Raw genomic sequence first — 22,102 nt, 5'->3', positions numbered from 1 at the left:
CAGACCGCGTTTGGACTTGAAATGTATATTTATAAAGGTTTGAATGTAATTTAATTTAAATGGAATTTTGAAATGTGATTGTAGTTGTTTGATATATGTGTTTCATATTGTAAGCAGAACCAACTGCTACAGACAAAAAACAAGCCAGCTGGGAAGCTGCATCAATTTCCTCTGAAAGATTTTACAATTGATGAAGAAATTAAAAAACCTATGATTCAGTGGGTGAAAAGTCTAGGCTGAGCAATAAGTCCACGAGAATGGGAAGAGCTCTGGTAAAAATGACTAAAATTTACAAGGAGTCACACAATTAAATACAATTTCAACAAAGTGATACATAGATGGTACATAACTCCAGAAAAACTCTCAAATACACACACACACATGATATGTTGGGACTTGCCCAAATTCTAACGAATTCTGAATAAAAATCCACACAGACATGGAAACTATTCTAGAGTACAAAATCCCATTAAAACCATAACTTTTTCTACTGGGAAACATCAAGAAAGACTCTTTCTTTATATGACAACAGAAGCAAGAACTGAATACGCAAAACTATGGAAACAACAAGACATGCCAACACCAGAAAACTGGATGACAAAAGGTTTTGAAATGGCCAAAGAGGACAAACTAACTTTAGCTGTACAACAAACAAATACACAGAAACTTCCAAGAAGAATGGAAGCCATTCATTGAATTCACAAAGCAAAGGAAGATGGCCACAGCAGGATCTGTTGACTAAAATATTATTAATAGTATACAGTTACATTTTGTACTATTTCTGAACTCTTTATTCAAGAGACTTTGAATAATTGACCTATCAGCACTCTTTGATTAGAACACAAAAGGTTGCGAGCCTTGTTAATTAGGTATTTTAGAGCGACAACATATATATTAATACATATTTGTGTAGTGTTTAAATAAAAGAAGATAACAATGTAACATAGTGAATTCTTACCCACACAATCCTAATTTACTAACTAATGGAATTGATAGTTTAGATCTATATGGCAGTCGTTATGATATGAAATACATACAAAGAACTGGAAAACAAGGCGGGAAGGAGAGTGGATAGCGTGGGAAGGCAAAGTCCTGAGGACAAGAGTGCATTCGTTTCTGTCACAGAGGACATTTGGATCTTCCAAAACTTTAGACACTGTCTATAATACTAGGGCTTGGGTTAAAGAGATCGATGTGAAAGCTATAACAAAGACAAGGCTTCTCTTCCCCCCTCCACCCCCTTCCTTTTCCTCATGATACAGAAGACATTGATATAGTTCTTTTAAAAAATATAGACACCCCTTGTTATACAGCAGATGCATAATATTCAATATTCAAAACAAGGGAGGTCATTCTCCATCCCTCCATCTCAGGCCTGGAAGGAAGGAGTGAGAGATGGACACACAAATAAAGTTGTTGCTGAGGTGTTCCTGCGAGTATCTTTGTAGATCTTAGGAAACTATTTCTTGATTTAAGGCATTGACATGCTGGCTGATATCCAAACAGGGGATGGGCCAGAGATGTCACTGCCTTGGTCCTTTCATTACAGGCTGCTACTTCCCCACAGATGTCAGATGGTGCCATAATCATAATAATAATAATAATACTAAATACCATTTCATTTCTAGACTGCCCTCTCTCCCCAGAGGGACTCAACAGTATCATTTCTCCAGTGGTGTGGGGCGCAGACATCCTGTGAGGGTGCGGCATGTCTCATGAAGAGCCACGTCCACTGTTTGAACGTGGTGAGATGTCTTCCCCACTGGGCCTGTGAATTCAGCAGCAGAGGAGCCAAGCGCCTGTCTTTCCAGGGCCTGGTTGGGATCCCCAGGTTGTGCCAGTCAGCTTTTGTACCATGTGATTTCTACCACCCACTTTTGGCTTGAGAGTCAAGCAGGGCTTCTTGTTGATTGCTGTCTTGTATATTGTTCCTGTTTTGTATGGGATCTTTCTGTGAGCCACGCCGAGTCCCCTCTGGGGGAGATGGTGGCAGGATACAAATATTGTTGTTGTTGTTGTTGTTGTTGTTCTCCCTTTGTCTGCATGTCCCTCTGTTGTGAATGTCCATGCCAGCTGATCCCTGGGGGCCCCTCCCTTTCCGAGCGCCCTTCCTTCCTTCCTTCCTTCCTTCTCTTGGTCTGTTGACCTCCCTTCCCCAGTCCCTTGCTCTCTCTCTCTCTCTCTCTCTCTCTCTCTCTCTCTCTCTCCCCGCAGTCTTGAGGTGGAGGTGAAGGTGAGGCCTGCGGGGCCTGAGGGGAGGCCTTCTGGGAGTTGGAGTCCAAAACCCCGCCCCGGAGGGAGGCCCGGAGCTTGCCCAGGCCTGGCTGAGAGAGAGAGAGAGAGAGAGAGAGAGAGAGAGAGAGAGCGGTGGTGGCCTGTGTTCCCAGGGAGAGAACGAGAGAGGAAGGCCCGCCTGGGAGTGGGCCAGGCCCGGGCCCTCCTCGGCCTCCCCTCCCTCCCTCCCTCCCTCCCTTGGGCCTTGGCTCCTCTTGGGCCCTCGGGAGGAGGCCTGGCAACGAGACTCACCAGGACTGACGAGGCGGAGGACGAGGCCGCAGGCTCGGGCTCGGAGGGAAGGAAGGAAGGAAGGAAGGAAGGAAGGAAGGAAGGAAGGAAGGAAGGAAGGAAGGAAGGAAGGAAGGAAGGAAGGAAGGAAGGAAGGAGGCAGGCCCCGCCCCTCCCCGCCCCTCCCCCCTCGCTCCCGGCTCAGGCCTCGGCCTTCCCAACGGTCACTCAGCCCGTCACATGACCCGCGGGCGGGAAGGCCAGGGCGAGGCTGCCCGGAGACTGGTGACGCGGAGAGACCAGGCCGATCCCCATTGGCCCATTTCTGGAAGGACCGTTCACGGCCCAAGGGCGAGGGGAGGGTCGGGGGCGTTCCTGCCCGGAGACCGATGACGCGCGAGAGGAAGGCGGGTTCCCATTGGCGGACCGTGAAGCGAAGGGGGGAAGGCGGGGGGGGGGGGGAGAAGCGCCTAGTTCCCTCAGGCGAAGCCCCGCCTTCCACCCTTTCCTGTGAGCGCCCTTCGAGGAAGAGGGAGGAGGAGGAGGAGGAGGAGGAGGAGGAGGAGGAGGAGGAGGAGGAGGAGGAGGCCTTTCGGGAGAGAGAGAGAGAGAGAGAGGAGGAGGTCAGGGGCAGCTGGGTGAGGGTTCGGGGTCCCTGCTGACGGGCCTCCCTTCCCCGTCCGGCCTTGGCCTGTCTGTCTGTCCCGGGGAGGCTGCGGCCTGCTCGGCCCTCCAGGCCCTCTGCGCATGCGCCTTCCAAAACAGGGCAGCCAGGTTGCTGACACCCCCCCCCCCCTCCACTGACTGACAGCCTGTCACTGGGCACAAGGCTGGTGATGGCCTTTCAAGCCCTGGATGGTTCAGGTCCAGACTGTTTGGCTGATCCCATCTCATGGGCTACGCTTTTGGGATGTTGTGTTTTAGAGGCACTGATGTATTAATTCCTTGGGATTGGAATGCATTTGATTGTATATTGTTGGGATTGGTCCCCATAGAAACCACCCCAAGTCCCCTCGCAGAGATGGCGCGGGATACAAAAATAAAGTTGTTGTTATTATTATTATTTGAAACATAACAAGATGAGTCCACAGCAGACACTCTGCTGGCTGTCTTGGATCACACGTCGGACACTTCCCCAATGTCTAGGACTGTGTGATGTATCGGCGAGTAATGCGTGCCTCTCCCAATAAGGTGGCCTTCTGCAGCTGGCAGAGGGTAATTTTGTCAGCGCCGATTGTGTTTAAGTGCAGGCCAAGGTTTTTAGCCACTGCACCCACTGGGACCACCTTGACTGGCTTGTGCCAGAGTCCTTGTAATTCGATCTTTAAATCCTCATATCACGTCAGCTTTTCTAGTTGTTTCTCCTCAATCCTGCTGTCACCTGGGATGACAATATTGACAGTCCATACTTTTTTTTAACACGATCGTGAGGTCAGGGGTCTTGTGCTCCAAAACCCTGTCTGTCTGAATTCGGAAGTCCCAGAGTAGCTTGACATGTTCATTCTCTGTAACGTTTTCGGGCTTGTGATTCCACCAGTTCTTTGTTGCAGGCAGATGGTATTTGTGGCACAAGTTCCAATTAATCATCTGAGCAACGGTGTTCTGCCTCTGCTTGTAGTCTGTCTGTGCAATCTTTCTGCAGCAGCTGAGGGTGTGATCTATTGTTTCATCTGTTTATTATTATTATTATTATTATTATGGAGCTCCTGATCTGCTGAACTGCTGTTGTTGCTGCTTTTCCCTTTTTGACGGCTTTGTCCTTTTTTGGAAATGGCAACAGACGCATAACCCGGACACCTCCCTCGGCAGAGAGGGCCGTCCTGCGGAAAGAAGGGCGTCTGCAGGGAGGGATTGGCGGAGGCCGTGCAGAAGAAGCTCCAGGCCGAAGTGGAGAAGGACCAGCAGGTGCCAAAAGGTGAGGCGGACGTGGGAGTGGCATGGGTATCTTTAGCTGAGAGGGAAAGAAAGGCCGAGGGGACAGGAGAGCCAATATGGGGAAGGATGTCCCACTGAGGAGAAAAGGGCAAGTTTTTCCTGCTACTCTGGAGACTAAAATGGAAAGCAGTTGATTCACATTGTGGGAAAGAAGCTTCCAACTAAACATTGGGAAGCATTTCTGGATGGCAAGAGCAGTTCAGCCATGGAAGCCTGGTCCCTTCTCAGGAGCCTCCCTTCCCAAGCCCTGGCCTTCCACTTCCGGGGACTCCATGTCCCAGAATCCCTGATCTTGGGCCAAGGCAGCTGAGGCTTCTGGGTGCTAAAGTCCAAGAAATCCCAGAGGAATAGAGTTTGGGAATCCCTGCTCAAGAGAGTGGAGGGAATAATGATAATAATAGTAATAGTAATAACTTTATTTCTAACCCTCCCTCTCTCCCCAAAGGGAATGGCTCTCTTGGACTACAACGCCCAGAAACCCTCCTGGCATGAGGGTTGGAGGAACCTGGGAGTTGTATCCCAAGACAAATATCTCCCAAGTCCTTGAGGAGGAGGCGGGGGAGGGGGAGGCGGCAGCCTTGGCCTAGGACTGAGACACGAGGAATCCCCGAAGCCAGAGGGTTGGGAGAGACCCCAAGGGCCACCCAGCCCCACCACCTTCTGCCAGGCAGGGAAACACAATCCAAATCCTCCCGACAGATCTCCATCCAGCCTCTGACTAAATCCTCCAAAGAAGGAGCTCCCACCAGACTCTGAGGCAGAGAGTTCCCCTGCTGAACAGCTCTTCTTCTTGCCCTCAGGAAGTCCTTCCTCGTGTTTGGGAGGAATCCCTTTTCTTGCCGTTTGACCTCCTGGCTCCGTTGTCCCTTAGTCTCCAGAGCAACAGAAAGGAAGCCTTTCCCCCTCCTCTTCCTCACCAATGGGACATCTTTTTGGATTTTGAAACATGCCTGCAGTCAAATCTGGATGACTGACAGAACTTGGAGGACTCTCCTCAAAAATAAAACTTGACAAGCCTAGCAAATATAGTCACATAGTGTAAATGTACACAGAATAAACACTTCAAACAGCTCAGACCTTATTAAGTGGTCAGATGGTGTCCAATTGAGATCAATTCCAGTATCTAGACAGGATTTAATATATCTAGACAATGATACATATCGAGTCGTATTAGTCTTCCTCCTCTCAGTAGGCCAGAGTGCATAGATGTGTTTTTAGTTTGAAGGCAAGGAGGGAGGGGGCAGTTTTTCGTTCTTTTGGGAGGGATTTCCAGAGGAGGGGAGGAGCACGGAGAAGGCCCCCTTTCTCGTTCCCACCAGCCGTGCTTGAGACGGGGGTGGGACTGAGAGCAGGGCCTCCTCCGCAGATCGCAGTGCTCGAGCCGGTTTGTAAACAGGGACGCGATTCTGCAAATAGTCTGCATCTCCGTTTACAAACCGGTTCGAGCACTGCGATCCTAAACTCAACAAGCTCTATGAGGTATGACGAGCCAGATGAGAGCCCGAGTCTCTTCTGGTGTGGGAGAATCAGCCATCTACAAAGATGTTGCCAAGGGGAAGCCGAACACTTGATGAACCAACATAGTATATTATTTGAGAACACAGAAATGTTGGATTACTCTGACAACTACCATGTCAGACTACACAGAAAAGCCATTGAAATCCACAAGCATGTGGACAATTTCAACAGAAAGGAGAAAACCATGAAATTGAACACAATCTGGCTACCAGTATGAAAAAAGACTCTAAAATCAGTAAATAAAAATCAACACTCAAAAAATGAGAATTGCAGGCATGAAACAATGGGTCAGCTAACACCTCCCAACAAAGGATTCCCCCAGGCAGAAAGCAGGCAGGCTTTGAAAATGAAATTCAGTGTCAATCAAGGTGGCCAGCTGCAACATTCATACTTGCCTCAGGCAGACAAGAGTTCTTTCTCCCACCCTTGTCATTACACAGATATATAAACCCCACGTGCCTAGTTTCCAACAGACCTCCATTATGAAAACGGGTGCCTTTTGGGAGATTGGAATGGAGTGATTTCACCAAAGAAAGACAAACTCTCGGGGAGGGGGATGCAAAGAATATACTGTATATACGCAAGTATAAGCCTCTCCTCCTTTCCCGTGCAGCGCACGCCTTCCTCTCCTCGGCACTCGTCTTTCCCACTTTTCTTTATTCGTATACACACTGCATTTCCCCCAAAATGTATAGTTAAAATAAACTATGGTGATTATTGGAAGAATATATAAGCACATTTACATTGAAGAAGCTTAGAATAATAATTTAATCACAGTTGGAAAGTCTTAAATTGCAGTTGTATGTAAATATTCAAAAACATTTAACCTTCTGATGCCTCCATTAATCTAATTTTATTGCTATCTATTTTTATTTTGAAATGTACCAGTACCTGCTGCATTTCCCACCCCGTCTTATACTTGAGTCAATAGTTTTTCCCAGTTTTTTGTGTTAAATTAGGTGCCTCGGCTTTTACTCGAGTATATACAGTACACAATTTTCAGAAAGACAAAATACTTTCTCTAGAATGGAAAAGATATGGATATCTGCCAAACTCAAAACCTGTTCAAAAGACAGAACTCCTACCCAAAACTATCTCAGATCATAATCCAGTGACTCTAGTAATTAAAAAGAAAGTAAAAAATGGCCCTTCCCCATTTCGGCCCATTTCGGCACATGTTGCGCTTTGCCTGGGTTCTATGAATTAGACTCCAGTGTTAATATTGTATGTTTTATGTTGATTTAACGATTGTTTTTACTGTAATTGATGTTTTTATTGGATAACTGTTTTATTGCTGTGTTTTGATATTTGATTGTTTTATCGGGCAAGGCCCCATGTAAGCCGCCCCGAGTTCCTTCGGGGAGATGGGGCGGGTATAAAAATAAAGTTATTATTATTATTATTATTAAAAACACTTAGATGGCAGCTGAATGAATCACTACTGCAAAAGGAGGACGTAATTGAGAATTTGAAAGAAAAACTGAAAGAATATTTGGAATTTAATTTAAATCAAGTTACAGATATTCAAACAGTATGGGATGCCAGTACAGCTTATATTAGAGGATACTTTATAAAATGCAACACTGAAATGAGAAAGAATAGACAGAAATATTTTCAGATAATTTCAGATGATATTAAAAAAAGAAGAGGAGTTAAAGAAAAATCCTTTGAATTCAAACATTCTAACTCAGATAAAACTCCTACAAAAGCAATTATTGTGTTACTAGTTAATGAATTGGAAACTAAAATAAAGAATGCAAAAAAAAATATTTTGAATCAGCTAACAAACCAAGGAAATAGTTAGCATATACGTTGAGGAAAGAAAGCCCAAAAATGTAATTGTCAATTCTTTATTTATGTATTTATTTATTTATGACATTTCTACCCCGCCTTTCTCTACCCTGAAGGGGACTTACTGTTAAGATACAACATGAGGATAAAATATTAATAGATGATATCAATATTCAACAGGCTTTAAAACATTATTACATTAATTTATATAAGGCTGACCACATATCTCTACAAGACATTGAGAATAATTTAATTCAGCGAAAGATGCCAAAAATAAATGTTCACAGTTCACAGCCTGTTATGCCTTCAGCTTTGCTGCATTGTTGGATTTTAATCGGTAGGGTTGGATTTTATTTTGTGCAGAGTATCTTTGCGCACTGTCCCCTTTGGACCTGAGGAGGGATAGTTTGTTGTTAGGCAAGTGTTAAAGCATTTCTCACCAGGCAATGGGCTCACCCTCTTCCCCTGGGTTTGTTACAGCACGAGACTTGTTTTTCATGTTCCATGAGATCTTTCTCTGTTCAACTCCTGAAGAGATTTTCCCCTCATTTGTCTGCAGGTAACTTCTGAAAAAGCTCTGCAAAGAATACGTTGTGAGAGCTTTGCCCAAGGAGTGCTCTAAGTCTAAAGGGACTTCAAAATACACAGCAATGACAACAAGAAAAAATAAGTAGTAAAAATATATTTCAAGCTACAAACCTATGCAGTTAAGAGGAGGAAATAAGATTGTGCTGAAAAAAGAGAGGCTTGGGAAAGCGAGCAGAAGGCTACAGCAATACAAAGACTGTGCTGCTCAGGAGGTTATATCTGTGAACGCCTGGCATAATATTTGAATTATAAATATAAAAGAATGGCAAGTCCTCTACCTCCCTATCCTAGATCACACACAGGGGAGAAGTTACATCAGTGTCTGGAATGTGGGAAACAATTTGATTGCAAAAGTTCTCTTACTGTACATGAACGGACCCACACAGGGGAGAAGCCATATGAATGTGTGGAATGTGGAAAGAGCTTCAGTCGGAGTGACAAATTACGTTCCCATCAAAGGACCCACACAGGGGAGAAACCCTATAAATGCATAGAATGTGGAGAAAGCTTCAGTCGGAGTGACAGTCTACGTTCCCATCAAAGGACCCACACAGGGGAGAAGCCATATAAATGCATGGAATGTGGAGAAAACTTCAGTCACAGTGGCAGTCTATGTTCCCATCAAAGGACCCACACAGGGGAGAAGCCCTCTAAATGCATGGAATGTGGAGAAAACTTCAGTCACAGTGGCAGTCTACGTTCCCATCAAAGGAAGCACACAGGGGAGAAGCCCTATAAATGCATAGAATGTGGAGAAAATTTCAGTCGGAGTGACAGTCTACGTTCCCATCAAAGGAAGCACACAGGGGAGAAGCCATATAAATGCATAGAATGTGGAGAAAGCTTCAGTCAAAGTGGCAGTCTACGTTCCCATCAAAAGACCCACACAGGGGAGAAGCCACATAAATGCGTAGAATGCGGAAAGAGCTTCAGTCACAGTGGCAATCTACGTTCCCATCAAAGGACTCACATAGGGGAGAAGCCATATGAATGTGTGGAATGTGGAAAGAGCTTCAGTCGGAGTGACAAATTACGTTCCCATCAAAGGACCCACACAGGGGAGAAACCCTATAAATGCATAGAATGTGGAGAAAGCTTCAGTCGGAGTGACAGTCTACGTTCCCATCAAAGGACCCACACAGGGGAGAAGCCATATAAATGCATGGAATGTGGAGAAAACTTCAGTCACAGTGGCAGTCTACGTTCCCATCAAAGGAAGCACACAGGGGAGAAGCCCTATAAATGCATAGAATGTGGAGAAAGCTTCAGTCGGAGTTACAGTCTACGTTCCCATCAAAGGAAGCACACAGGGGAGAAGCCATATAAATGCATAGAATGTGGAGAAAGCTTCAGTCAAAGTGGCAGTCTACGTTCCCATCAAAGGACCCACACAGGGGAGAAGCCATATAAATGCATAGAATGTGGAAAGAGCTTCAGTCAGAGTGACAAGCTACGTTCCCATCAAAGGACCCACACAGGGGAGAAACCCTATAAATGCATAGAATGTGGAGAAAGCTTCAGTCGGAGTGACAGTCTACGTTCCCATCAAAGGACCCACACAGGTGAGAAGCCATATAAATGCATAGAATGTGGAGAAAGCTTCAGTCAGAGTGGACATCTACGTTCCCATCAAAGGACCCACACAGGGGAGAAGCCATATAAATGCATAGAATGTGGAGAAAGCCTCAGTCAGAGTGGCAGTCTATGTTCCCATCAAAGGACCCACACAGAGGAGAAGTCACCTTAATGCACGGAATAGGAACAGAGCTTTAGAAAAAGTTCAGCATACAGTAGACATCACAGAACTCATGTACCTCTAGAGGAGACGGGCCTTTGAGTTTCCGAATCTATAAAAACACATTGGAAGGAAAGAGGAAGGCCAGCACCTTGCTCTCTCTCCACCATGAATCGGAGTTTGTGTGGCCTTGGTTGACGGCTACTGGGAGCAGGTGTCACTCAGAATGGCAGCAAGCTTGGAAGGGGTTCACCTAACCTCCTCCGCAAAGAGACCCATCGCAGGCTTCTAGGATGATGTGTGAAGGTTTGCTGAAATGAGCAGCAGCAGAGATCTCTGGATTAAAGGGTTCTGAAAAAGAATAGCTCTTTGGTTGCAGATAACGTCATATCTTCATACTCCTGCCTTATTTCTTGGCTCTTCTGCATTCAATGGCATCAATTGTTTCCCATGCATGTGTACTGTATGTACTGTGATCTGTCCTGAGTCCCTTGGTTGAAATTTTGGGTGCTAGCCCTGTACTTTTAACCCTTTTCTGGACTTTGTTGTATCCTGAATCATTGACTCTAAATTCTGGACTGACGTCTAGGTTTCGTATATGGACTTGGACTTTGTTTGTATCCCTGACTTTCTGGCTTGACTTTGGGACTCTAAATTCGGTTTGTACTCTTGATTTCTTGGTTGTTGTTTTATCAACTCAGCTGAATGAACTCCTGGCATGTGACTGTTGGGACTGTGACCTTGGTTCTTGTTAATTTTCACTCCTGACCTGTATCTGCAGTACTCAACTTGTCCGCAATAATTGGACTCTTGACCTGCACTTGTATTCATTGTTCCTTCAACTGTGTTGCTCCAATTATTTTAGCTCAGTGGCTCCCAACCTTTTTTTAAACTAGGGATCATTTGACAAGGGACCACTCTCCAAAATTAGTACCAGAAGGGTTATAAATCAGTTTTTGGTCAACTTTAGATTTGGTTTGGTTATTTGGAGTGATGATTCAGAAAATTGCATTGGATAGACCACGTCAGCTCTCATTCCTGATATGCCATCCAGTTAGTCGTCATCTGCTCGCCCACAGAAAACCATATTTAATAATCCTCAGGACTATAAGAGGGTTTCGCGAGACCAGTCACTCTCATTGTAATGCTGTAGTAACTGTGAGGCTGTGAACCCTATTTTAGTTCTTGCGGACCACTGGTGGTCCATGGACCCCAGGTTGGGAACCACTGTTTTAGCTGGACTGAAGACTTTAGTTTTCCTATAAAATAATATGGTCTTGGCTTGTCTTGTGTTTGTTTAATAAACCTCAGACTTTATACCGAGAGAGCCCTGGAACATGAGACCATCAGCCTTGCTTTGTGTGTACTTATCCCTGTGTAGAGTGAAACCCTTTCTGGATATGAGACTGTTCAATCCCCACCTTTGGCAAAGGGTCCATTAGGACACACAGTATCCCTCCCCAACTGCAGAGAATGGAAGACAAAAAATGACTACAACGACTGATGAAGATTCATGAATCCGTTGAGATGGACATATTAACTACATTGATGAAGTATAGAACCGCATTGAAAGGAAATAAGAGTAAATAGAGATACAAATCATATAGTGAGTGAGTTTTGTAAATTAGCATTTGATGTCAGTTAGTTTTGTTCTTATTGTGCAAGGTGTGTGTCCTTGTTCCCTTTATATTTGTTAAATAGTCCTTTTTAAAAAAAAATGTACCAAAATTATTATTTGTATAAAATATTGTTTTTAAATACCAAAATTGTAATTTGTGTAAACCTAGTGGTGCCCAGGTGAGTTGAAAAAAGCATTTGTTGGCTGGGTTATTTGTCGACTGGGTTCAAGGCTCTCTGGCTAAGGGTGAACTACAACTCCCATATGCAAATGGCAGTCACCCCAAACCCTGCCAGTATTCAGTCGGCCATGTTGGGTTTGTGGGCCATGTTTGGTCGAGAACTGTAGTCGGGTGGGTTTGGTGCTCTCTGGATGGGCATGAACCACGACTCCCATATTGCAAAGTCAATCGCCCCAAACCCTGCCAGTATTCAGTCCTATTGCAAGAAAGAAAACTACAAATCAATCTGAAGTTACACCTCTAGCAACTCAATGCGTACATATAACAATAACAATAATAATGATAATAATAATAATTTTATTTCTTACTTGCCTCTCCTTGCAATTCGAGGGAGGTTACAACACAATTTTAAAAACACAAACATTGTCAAAATTCAACAAAGATATATATATATATATAAAACTAACTATAAAAGATCTACATTAAAATTGCCTTTCTATAAAATACATATTAAAGTCCATAAAACATCATACAAAGGACACAAGTTTAAAATATATACCCCTCTCAAGGCCTTAAATGCTGAACCTCGGATGCTGAACCAGTGCCTGGCCGCTGTGGCAGACTGGATGAGGAGGAACAAGCTGAGGATCAATCCTGACAAGACAGAGGCCCTCCTGGTCAGTCGCTCGTCGGATCGGGGTATTGGGTGGCAGCCTGTGCTGGACGGGGTTGCACTCCCCCTGAAATCACAGGTCCGTAGTTTGGGGGTCCTCCTGGACTCAGTGTTGACGCTTGAGGCTCAGGTGTCGGCGGTGGCCGGGAGGGCCTTTGCACAACTCAAACCTGTGCGCCAACTGCGACCATACCTCGTGAAGTCTGACTTGACCACGGTGGTGCATGCCTTAGTTACCTCTAGACTGGACTACTGTAATGCGCTCTACGTGGGGCTTCCCTTGAAGACGGCTCGGAAATTACAACTGGTCCAACGCTCGGCTGCCAGATTAATAACGGGGGCAAGTTACAGGGAGAGATCCACTCCCTTGTTTAAGGAGCTCCACTGGCTGCCGTTCATCTTCCGGTCCCAATTCAAGGTGCAGACCATCATCTATAAAGCCCTAAACGGTTTGGGACCCACCTACCTCCGTGACCGTATCTCCCTCCATAAACCTGCCCGATCTTTACGATCATCCGGGGAGGCCCTTTTATCACCACTGTCTATATCCCAGGCCCGCCTTGTGAGTACAAGGGAGAGGGCCTTTTCTGCTGTGGCCCCCCGACTATGGAACTCACTGCCTACTGAAAGTCAGATCAGACTTCTCGAGGTACGGTCGCAGCTGGCGCACAAGTTTTAGTTGTGCAAAGGTCCTCCCGGCCACGGCCGACACCTGGGCCTCAAGCGTCAGCCCCGAATCCAGGAGGACCCCCAAGCTGCAATGGACCTGCGCCTTCAGGGGGAGTGCGACCCCGTCCAGCACAGGTTGCCACCCAATACCCCGATCAGACTTACGACTGACCTGGAGGACCTCTGTCTTGTCGGAATTAAGTCTCAGTTTGTTCACCCTCATCCAGGCCAACACAGCGGCCAGGCACTGATCCAATATCCGAGGGGCTTCCTTGGAGTTTGGTGGAAAGGAGTAGTAGAGTTGGGTGTCATCCGCGTAGAGATGGCACCGCACTCCAATACTCCGGATGACCTCTCCCAGCGGTTTCATGTAGATGTTAAAAAGCATGGGGGACAGAATGGAACCTTGCAGGACCCCACAGGTCAAAGGCCAGGGGTCCGAGCAGGTGTCCCCCAGCTTCACCATCTGGGAACGGCCCTCCAGGAAGGACTGGAGCCACTGCAGAGCGGAACCCCCAAGGCCCATCCCGGAGAGACGTCCCAGAAGGAGACCATGGTCGATGGTCTCGAAAGCCGCTGAGATGTCCAAGAGAACCAGCAGGGTCACACTCCCCTGTCCAGCTCCCTGCGGAGGTCACCCACCAAGGCGACCAGAGCCGTCTCCAGGCCTGAAGCCAGACTGTGATTGGATAAGCGAGTGTTGGATAAGTGAGACTCTACTGTATATGGCAGTCGTTATAATGAGGGAAGAGGAAACTGCCAGTCCCGTCAGACCTACATTTCAAGTTCCCAAGCGACACATTATGAAGCGGGGAAACCTCACCGAGCGGAGGCGGAGAGAGGAGGCTGCTTCCCCGACATGACCCGTCCACGCAGAGGTGCCTCCCGCTCCTTGGCCTGGCCCCCCCTTCTCCGCTTCAGCAGCCTGCCTGCGATGAGGAGCGGGCCAGGAGAGTCCGACCCAGAGGCGGGAAGGCGCCGGCGAGTCTTCCTGGAGACGGGTGACGCGGAGAGACGAGGCCGATTCCGATTGGCCGATCCCTTAGTGACCGTTAACGGCAGAAGGGCGGAGCGGGGGGCAGGGCGGGGGCGTTCCTGCCCGGAGACCGATGACGCCAGAGAGGAAGGCGGATTCTCATTGGCGGACGCTGGGCGTTGAGAGGAAGGAAAGAAGGGGCGTGTCTGTCCGCTTCTGTCTCTCCGCTTCTCTCGGGCCCCGCCCCTCTGTGGGAATCCTGCCCGCGGCCGCCATGTTTCTTGAGGGCGGAAGTCCTGCGAGAGGCGGGGAGACTCGGGGTGGGCGGGGCCGGGCGGCGCTCTTTTCTACCAGCGCCTTCGAGGGAAGGAAAGAAGGAAGGAGGCCTTTCGGAGAGAGAGAGAGAGAGAGAGGAGGGGGTGAGTGGGACTCTGCGCCGAGATGACGCCGCTCTGAGAGGAAGGCGGATTCTCATTGGGCGTTGGGAGGAAAGGAAAGAAGGGGCGTGTCTCTCCGCCTGCCTCTCCGTCTCGGGCCCCGCCCCTCTGTGGGTCTCCTGCCCGCGGCCGACATGTTTCTTGAGGGCGGAAGTGCAGCGAGAGGCGGGAACACTGGGGGGGGAGGGGCCGGGCGGCGCTCTTTCCTGTCAGAAGGAAGGAAGGAAAGAAGGAAGGAGGCCTTTCGGGGGGGGGGAGAGAGAGAGAGAGAGAGAGAGAGGTGAGTGGGGGGAGGGATGGGGGGCCTCTGCCCTCAGGCCTCCCTCCCTTCCTTCCTTCCTCCCTCCCTCCCTCCCTTCCTCCCTTCCTCCCTTCCTTCCTCCCTCCCTTCCTCCCTTCCTCCCTTCCTCCCTCCCTTCCTCCCTCCCTTCCTTCCTCCTGATAACCGTCGCCCCCGCTTTCAAATTGATTTGAAAACGCTGCAGAGAGTTCCATAGATTACTCTCCAAAAGAACGGAGCGGGACCGCAACAGACTATTATTAAAAGACCTTTTTTCCTTCATTTTCCTCTTCCCTGAACTATGTAACAAATCCCCCCAATAAAAGTAGCATTTATTTTAACAATAACACTCTCTATCTGGTTATTTTGTATCTTTTCTCTGACTCCTTTCCTTTGCATGCAATCTCTCTCTCCCTCCTGTCCCTTTAAACTCCGGTTGAGGTTTCCCTGCCATAGATTAACATGGCGGTCGATATAAATTGGCTCATATCTCTATCAAAATTACCCCTAGAACGCTCCTCTTTTAGTCCTAACCCTTTCTAAGGCTCCTGACTCGAAGACAACCAGCAGAACCAGAATCGGTCCAGTTTTCGGCACCTCATCAGCTGACTGTCAAACGGGACCGACAGCTCCTTTCAAGCCAAGCAGCTGCCTTATCCCGGGTTTTCCTCTCCCCGCGACTCGCGGAATGGTTTTCCCTAGCCCCTTTCTGTGAATTGGGGATGGGGGGATCGCTCCCTCGCGGGGGAGACATAGTTCTCCAAGGACCCTCACCCTCTACAGCTGCCAGGGGGTGACAGACGGGTGCACTCCACGTTTCATGCATACTTTTGTGATTTTATGAAAGAGAAGAACACTCTTCCCCACACCCACCCCTGGAACTTATGAAATCCTATACCTCCAAAGACTTACTAACCCATATGTGCCCCTTCCCCATGCCATCTCTATGAATTCCTTATGAACTCTTTCTCCTCATGTATTTGTGAATTTTCATATTCTATGTACTTGGACACACTCATGACTCGCTGTGTATGAATTTCAAATCGTTGGGCTAACTTCATGAATTGTGAAATCATGCTGCTTGAACCCCACTTCTATATTGGATTCCCCAGATGTTGTGAACTTCGTCCTTATCAAATGTTTTCTATTGCTTATTTCTATTGTTTATATCATTCATGATTCCCCTTTATGCAATGTCACCCACCTTTATGGATTCTCCTTTATCTCCTTTATCTACCTATCTGCCTATATGTATTTATACTCTTTGGGATCCCCGGAAAATATGTGTTTTTCCCAGCTGGGTTTATATTCCAACTTTATTTTTAATTTTCATTTTATCCCATATAATTGACAGATCATGAAATCAAATGGGAAATATTATGACCCCAACCTGAACTCTAGCCCCATGACTCAGACCTCCCTTCCCAAAAACAAAGGATAATCTGCCACAGTTTAATCCCATCTCATTCCGATCGCATGGACAATATAGGGCGAGTCACCAAAACTCCTAAAGGTGACTCGCCCCCAAGGCAAACATTGTCACATCTCAGGCCAGGACGCCGCAGGAAGGCACCCTGTGGGGCCGTCAATGATGGCTCATCACCACCCATCACCACTTCCTGTCTGACACCCCAAAGACATATCTAAAATCTGCGAACGTGACAGGGCCCCGGACATCCTTGATGGGTGTCATTAATTCCTTTAGAAATTGGCTGGGCCAGAATTAATCCGATGTTTCCTGTCCGGTCACCGCATTGTTTCTATAGCTCCCGCCTCCTCCTCTCTGATTGGCCCGAGGGGGGACAAAAAACGGCTCCCCATTGGGCCAGCAGGGCAAGGCGGGAAACGAAAGCCCGCCTCGTTCAACCTCTCAGCCTATCCGCGATCAGATGGGCAGGGAAGCGGGGCGGGAAATTCAAAGGGCTGTCAGACCGAAACACTGTATAAATATGACTTTATTTGAAACATATGTTACGCTAGTAGATTGAATGATCGCTATTAGCGTCCTTTTCAGCTGAATTGCTCAATAAAACTCCTTGGCGGATTTTCCTTCAACTTGGCGGACCTTCTTCATTCCAGGCTTCAGGTTGTATTGCGGCTTATATTCTTCTTTTGGCTTCGCCAAGGTCCGTTCCCTCAGGACCGGATCGGCTCTCTCCTTAAGGGACCCGATCCCCCAGAAACGCGGTCGATAACACTCCCTCCCTTCCTCCCTCCCTCCCTCCCTCCCTCCCTTCCTCCCTCCCTTCCTCCCTCCCTTCCTCCCTCCCTTCCTTCCTCCCTCCCTTCCTTCCTCCCTCCCTTCCTCCCTCCCTTCCTCCCTCCCTTCCTCCCTCCCTTCCTTCCTCCCTCCCTTCCTCCCTCCCTTCCTTCCTCCCTCCCTTCCTCCCTCCCTTCCTCCCTCCCTTCCTCCCTCCCTTCCTTCCTCCCTCCCTTCCTCCCTCCCTTCCTCCCTCCCTTCCTTCTTCCCTCCCTCCCTCCCTTCCTCCCTCCCTTCCTTCTTCCCTCCCTCCCTCCCTTCCTCCCTCCCTTCCTCCCTCCCTCCCTCCCTTCCTCCCTCCCTTCCTCCCTCCCTCCCTCCCTTCCTCCCTCCCTTCCTCCCTCCCTCCCTTCCTCCCTCCCTTCCTCCCTTCCTTCCTCCCTCCCTTCCTCCCTCCCTCCCTTCCTTCCTCCCTCCCTTCCTCCCTCCCTTCCTCCCTCCCTTCCTTCCTCCCTTCCTTCCTCCCTCCCTTCCTCCCTCCCTTCCTCCCTCCCTTCCTTCTTCCCTCCCTCCCTTCCTCCCTCCCTCCCTTCCTCCCTCCCTTCCTTCTTCCCTCCCTCCCTCCCTTCCTCCCTTCCTTCTTCCCTCCCTCCCTCCCTCCCTCCCTTCCTTCCTCCCTCCCTTCCTCCCTCCCTCCCTCCCTTCCTCCCTCCCTTCCTCCCTTCCTCCCTCCCTCCCTCCCTTCCTCCCTTCCTCCCTCCCTTCCTCCCTCCCTCCCTCCCTTCCTTCCTCCCTCCCTTCCTCCCTCCCTCCCTTCCTCCCTCCCTCCCTTCCTCCCTCCCTCCCTCCCTTCCTCCCTCCCTTCCTCCCTCCCTTCCTCCCTCCCTTTCAAGATACTGGTACTAACCTTTAAGGCCTTACATGGTTTGGGGCCGGCGTACCTGAGGGCCCGCTTATCCCCCTACCAACCCCAGATATTACTTCGGTCCAAAGACCAAAATCATTTGTCTTCTACTAGGCAGAGAGCCTTCTCGATTGTAGCCTTGCTCTTCCGACAAGCATTCAAGCGGGGGCGAGAGGAGTCTTTGTCTCAGATGTGGCTGGTGGGGACGAGGGAGGGAGAGGGCCTTCTCGGCAGTGCCCCCCCCCCCGGCTCTGGAACTCTCTCCCTAAGGAGATCAGGTTACCGCCTTCCCTGCCCATTTTCCGCCGGGAATTGAAAACATGGTTGTTCCAGAGCGCATTTGAATGAATAGGCCCAATAGAGGCAATAGAAAAAGGAGGGAAGGAAGGGAGGGAGGAAGGGAGGGAGGAAGGGAGGGAGGTAATCCGGTACTCAATCGGTAGCCAGTGCAGCTGTTGTAGAATTGGGGTGATACGCCACCTCGCCGGCACCCCGGCAAGAAGACGGAGCCGCCGCGTTTTGCACCAGCTTTAGTTTCCGGATCACTGACAGAGGAAGGCCAATGTTGAGGGCGTGACAGTAGCCGAGCCTCAAGATGACCGTCGCCTGGATCACCGTAGCCAGGTCGTTCCTAGAAAGGTAGGGAGCCAGTCGCCTAGCCTGACGTAGATGGAAAAACGCAGATCTGCTCACAGCAGAGACCTGGAACTCCATTGTGAGCAGAGGGTCCAATAAGACACCAAGACTTTTTACAGAAGATGACGGACGCAGTGTCTCGCCATCCAGGGTAGGCAGCTGCATCTCCCCCCCACCCGGACGGCCCAGCCAAAGGATCTCCGTCTTCGCTGGATTCACCCTCAACCTGCTGGCACGCAATCATCCAGTAACGGCCTCAAGGCACTGATGGAAACTATCGGGTACGGAGTCCGGCTGGCCCTCCATCCTCAGAATGAGCTGAGTGTCATCAGCGTACTGGTGGCACTCGAGCCCAAAGCTCCGCACCAGTCGGGCAAGCGGTCGCATATAGATGTTAAATAATAGAGGAGAGAGAATAGCTCCCTGTGGGACCCCACAAGTTAGTGGAGACCACGCGGAAACCATCCCTCCCCTCACCACCCGCTGTCCCTGATTCTGGAGGAAGGAGGACACCCATTTAAGGGGTATCCCCCTAACCCCCGTCATGGCTAGGCGGTGGGTCAATAGATTGTGATCGACCGTATCAAATGCTGCTGTGAGATCCAATAACACAAGCAGCGCTGATCCGCCTTGATCCCTTTGGCAGCGAAGCTGATCTGTGATGGCAACTAGCACAGTCTCCGTCCCGTGCCCCCTACGGAAGCCGGACTGGAAGGGATCAAGTCCGGCTGTGCGATTGAGGAACTGCTGCAACTGTTCCGCTGCTGCCCTCTCAACCACCTTGCCCAGAAACGGAAGATTCGAGACTGGGCGGTAGCTAGCGGGAACCGAACGATCTAAGTCTGGTTTCTTCAGCAGCGGAGATACCATCGCCTCTTTTAAACTCTCTGGAAAAACTCCTTGCTCAAGGGAGCTATTTATTATATTCAACAGAGGTTCACGTAATCCCTCCAGGCAAGATCTTACTAGCCAGGAGGGACACGGATCGAGGGAGCAGGTGGTCGGCCTAGTTGCAGTCATCTGGTGGCACAAGCTATACCTGGTACTACCCAGATGACGGTCAGAAGCATCATCTTTAGCACATAATTTTAGTTCGAGCCACAACATTGTCTCCTGTGCAAAAGCAAACTTTTGCCTTTATTTTTCCTTCATTTACAATGTAATGTCTTCCTGTCCTTGTTGCCTTTCTATGAATCCGCTGCAGTTTGCCAATGTCCTTTCTAAAATGGACTGAACTGAGCAGAACTGGGCAGGAATCATGTCTCCCACCCAAGGGTGCTGTTGGAGTGCAGAAGGATCTGGAGGGCAGCAGGATTCCCACTCACCCTGGGGGTCTGTCCATCTGTCTCTATACCGCCTTCTCTCATGTACTGCTGCTAGGCTGAGTGCCTTGGCTCTGGCTGAAGTTACATACCTTTGTGGTATAGGTTTTGTAAGAATGCAGTATGTCAAGGAACTTTGTGGCCTAATGTGCTCTCAGTGTCTCCAGGCGCCTTGCTTTAGAAACGTGGGGCAGGGATCACGCTGCAGGGAAAGAGAGGATCAGGAAAATATCTCTCCCCCAAGTTGGAGGAAGTATTTTTCTCCCAAGACTGATCACTTGGGATAGTCTGTCCATACAGATGGCCACTCAGGTTTTGAGTGGAGATGTGAAGAAGCGGGATCTAGGTAGGAAATGCTTTGCATCGTTAGCCCCTTTCCGTGTTGACCATATTATTAGAGGCCTTCCTTTACCAAGGTTGGATTAGACACAGGATCTTAGGCCGCTATCCCCTTTGCAGGGATTGTTCTTTGTTGGGCAAGTGTTAAAGTGCTTCTCAGCAGGCAACGGGCTCTTACCAGTTGGGCCAGTCTTTCTCCCCTCTTCCCCTGTGATTGCTACAGCACTAGGCTATTGTTCTTCATGTTCAATGAGATCTTTCTGTACTCTGCTCCTAATAAGATTTTCCTCTTATTCATCTCGCAGGTAACCTCTAAACGAACCTTATGAAGAAAACATTGCCGTTTACCTTACGTCTGAAAGGAAAATACGCAGGATTAACAACAAGAAGAAATAAATTGGAGAAATTATATTTCAAGCTACATACCTTTAAATGTAAGGAAAGGGAGGATTGTGCTGTAAAAAGAGGGGTTGGTAAAGAGAAAATAAGGCTACAGCAATACAGAGACTGGGAAGAGGAAATGTCCTATTCAGGAGTCCATATCTCTGAACTTCAGGCATAATATTAGAATAATAAATGTTAAAAAAATGGAAACTTCATTGTCAAAATCACACACAGGGGAGAAGCGACATAATTGTAAGGACTGTGGGAAATGTTTCATTGAGAGAAGTTCTCTTGCTAAACATCAACGAACTCACACAGGAGAGAAGCCATATAAATGTGTGGAATGTGGAAAGAGTTTCAGTCAGAGTGGAAATCTATGCACCCATCAAAGGACTCACACAGGGGAGAAGCCACATAAATGCATGGAATGTGGAAAGAGCTTCAGTGAGAGTGGACATCTGCGTATCCATCAAAGGATGCACACAGGAGAGAGGCCACATAAATGCATGGAATGTAGAAAGAGCTTCAGTGAGAGTGGACATCTACGCACCCATCAAAGGACTCACACAGGAGAGAAGCCACATACATGCATGGAATGTGGAAAGAGCTTCAGTCAGAGTGGACATCTGCGTATCCATCAAAGGATGCACACAGGAGAGAAGCCACATAAATGCATGGAATGTGGAAAGAGCTTCAGTCGGAGTGGAGATCTCCGTAACCATCAAAGGATGCACACAGGTGAGAGACCGTATAAATGCATGGAATGTGGAAAGAGCTTCAGTCGGAGTCGAGATCTCCGTAACCATCAAAGGATGCACACAGGTGAGAGACCACATAAATGTGTGGAATGTGGAAAGAGATTCAGTCAGAGTGGACATCTGCGTATCCATCAAAGGACTCACACAGGGGAGAAGCCACATACATGCATGGAATAGAGCTTCAGTAAGAGTGGACATCTGCGTATCCATCAAAGGATACACACAGGAGAGAAGCCACATACATGCATGGAATGTGGAAAGAGCTTCTGTGAGAGTGGAAATCTACGCGCCCATCAAAGGACTCACACAGGAGAGAAGCCACATAAATGCAAGGAATGTGGAAAGAGCTTCAGTCGGAGTGACTATCTACGTTCCCATCAAAGGATGCACACAGGAGAGAGGCCACATAAATGCATGGAATGTGGAAAGAGCTTCAGTCGGTGTGGAGATCTCCGTAACCATCAAAGGATGCACACAGGTGAGAGACCGTATAAATGCATGGAATGTGGAAAGAGCTTCAGTCGGAGTCGAGATCTCCGTAACCATCAAAGGATGCACACAGGTGAGAGACCACATAAATGTGTGGAATGTGGAAAGAGATTCAGTCAGAGTGGACATCTGCGTATCCATCAAAGGACTCACACAGGGGAGAA

General features: G+C 48.4%; 1 protein-coding gene and 1 long non-coding RNA gene across 4 annotated transcripts in view; one reads left to right on the top strand and one right to left on the bottom strand.

Annotated features, from left to right (window-relative positions):
- LOC100567955 (zinc finger protein 135-like) overlaps positions 1-2,492 on the bottom strand; it is a 39,287-nt gene extending 36,795 nt beyond the window's left edge. The window contains exon 1 of the mRNA XM_062966752.1: positions 1,615-2,492. The gene's annotated coding sequence lies outside the window, so the exon portion shown is untranslated. The remainder of the gene's footprint in view (positions 1-1,614) is intronic.
- Positions 1-21,710, top strand: part of LOC103281973 (zinc finger protein 239) — a 264,351-nt gene extending 242,641 nt beyond the window's left edge. The window contains exons 3-4 of one of the 3 annotated variants that reach the window (XR_010001530.1): positions 4,286-4,420; positions 20,613-21,710. This is a non-coding gene — a long non-coding RNA (zinc finger protein 239). Of the gene's footprint in view, positions 1-4,285; positions 4,421-8,308; positions 11,839-20,612 lie in introns of those variants that run through there. The other 2 variants (XR_010001529.1, XR_010001531.1) reach the window with 2 other exon arrangements.
- The last annotated feature ends 392 nt before the right edge of the window (positions 21,711-22,102 follow it).

The sequence above is a fragment of the Anolis carolinensis genome, unplaced genomic scaffold, assembly GCF_035594765.1.
Source record: "Anolis carolinensis isolate JA03-04 unplaced genomic scaffold, rAnoCar3.1.pri scaffold_29, whole genome shotgun sequence".
Classification (NCBI taxonomy): Eukaryota; Metazoa; Chordata; class Lepidosauria; order Squamata; family Dactyloidae; genus Anolis; species Anolis carolinensis.
The sequence above is the reverse complement of the archived record's forward strand: the minus strand, read 5'-3'. Positions and strand labels throughout refer to the sequence as shown.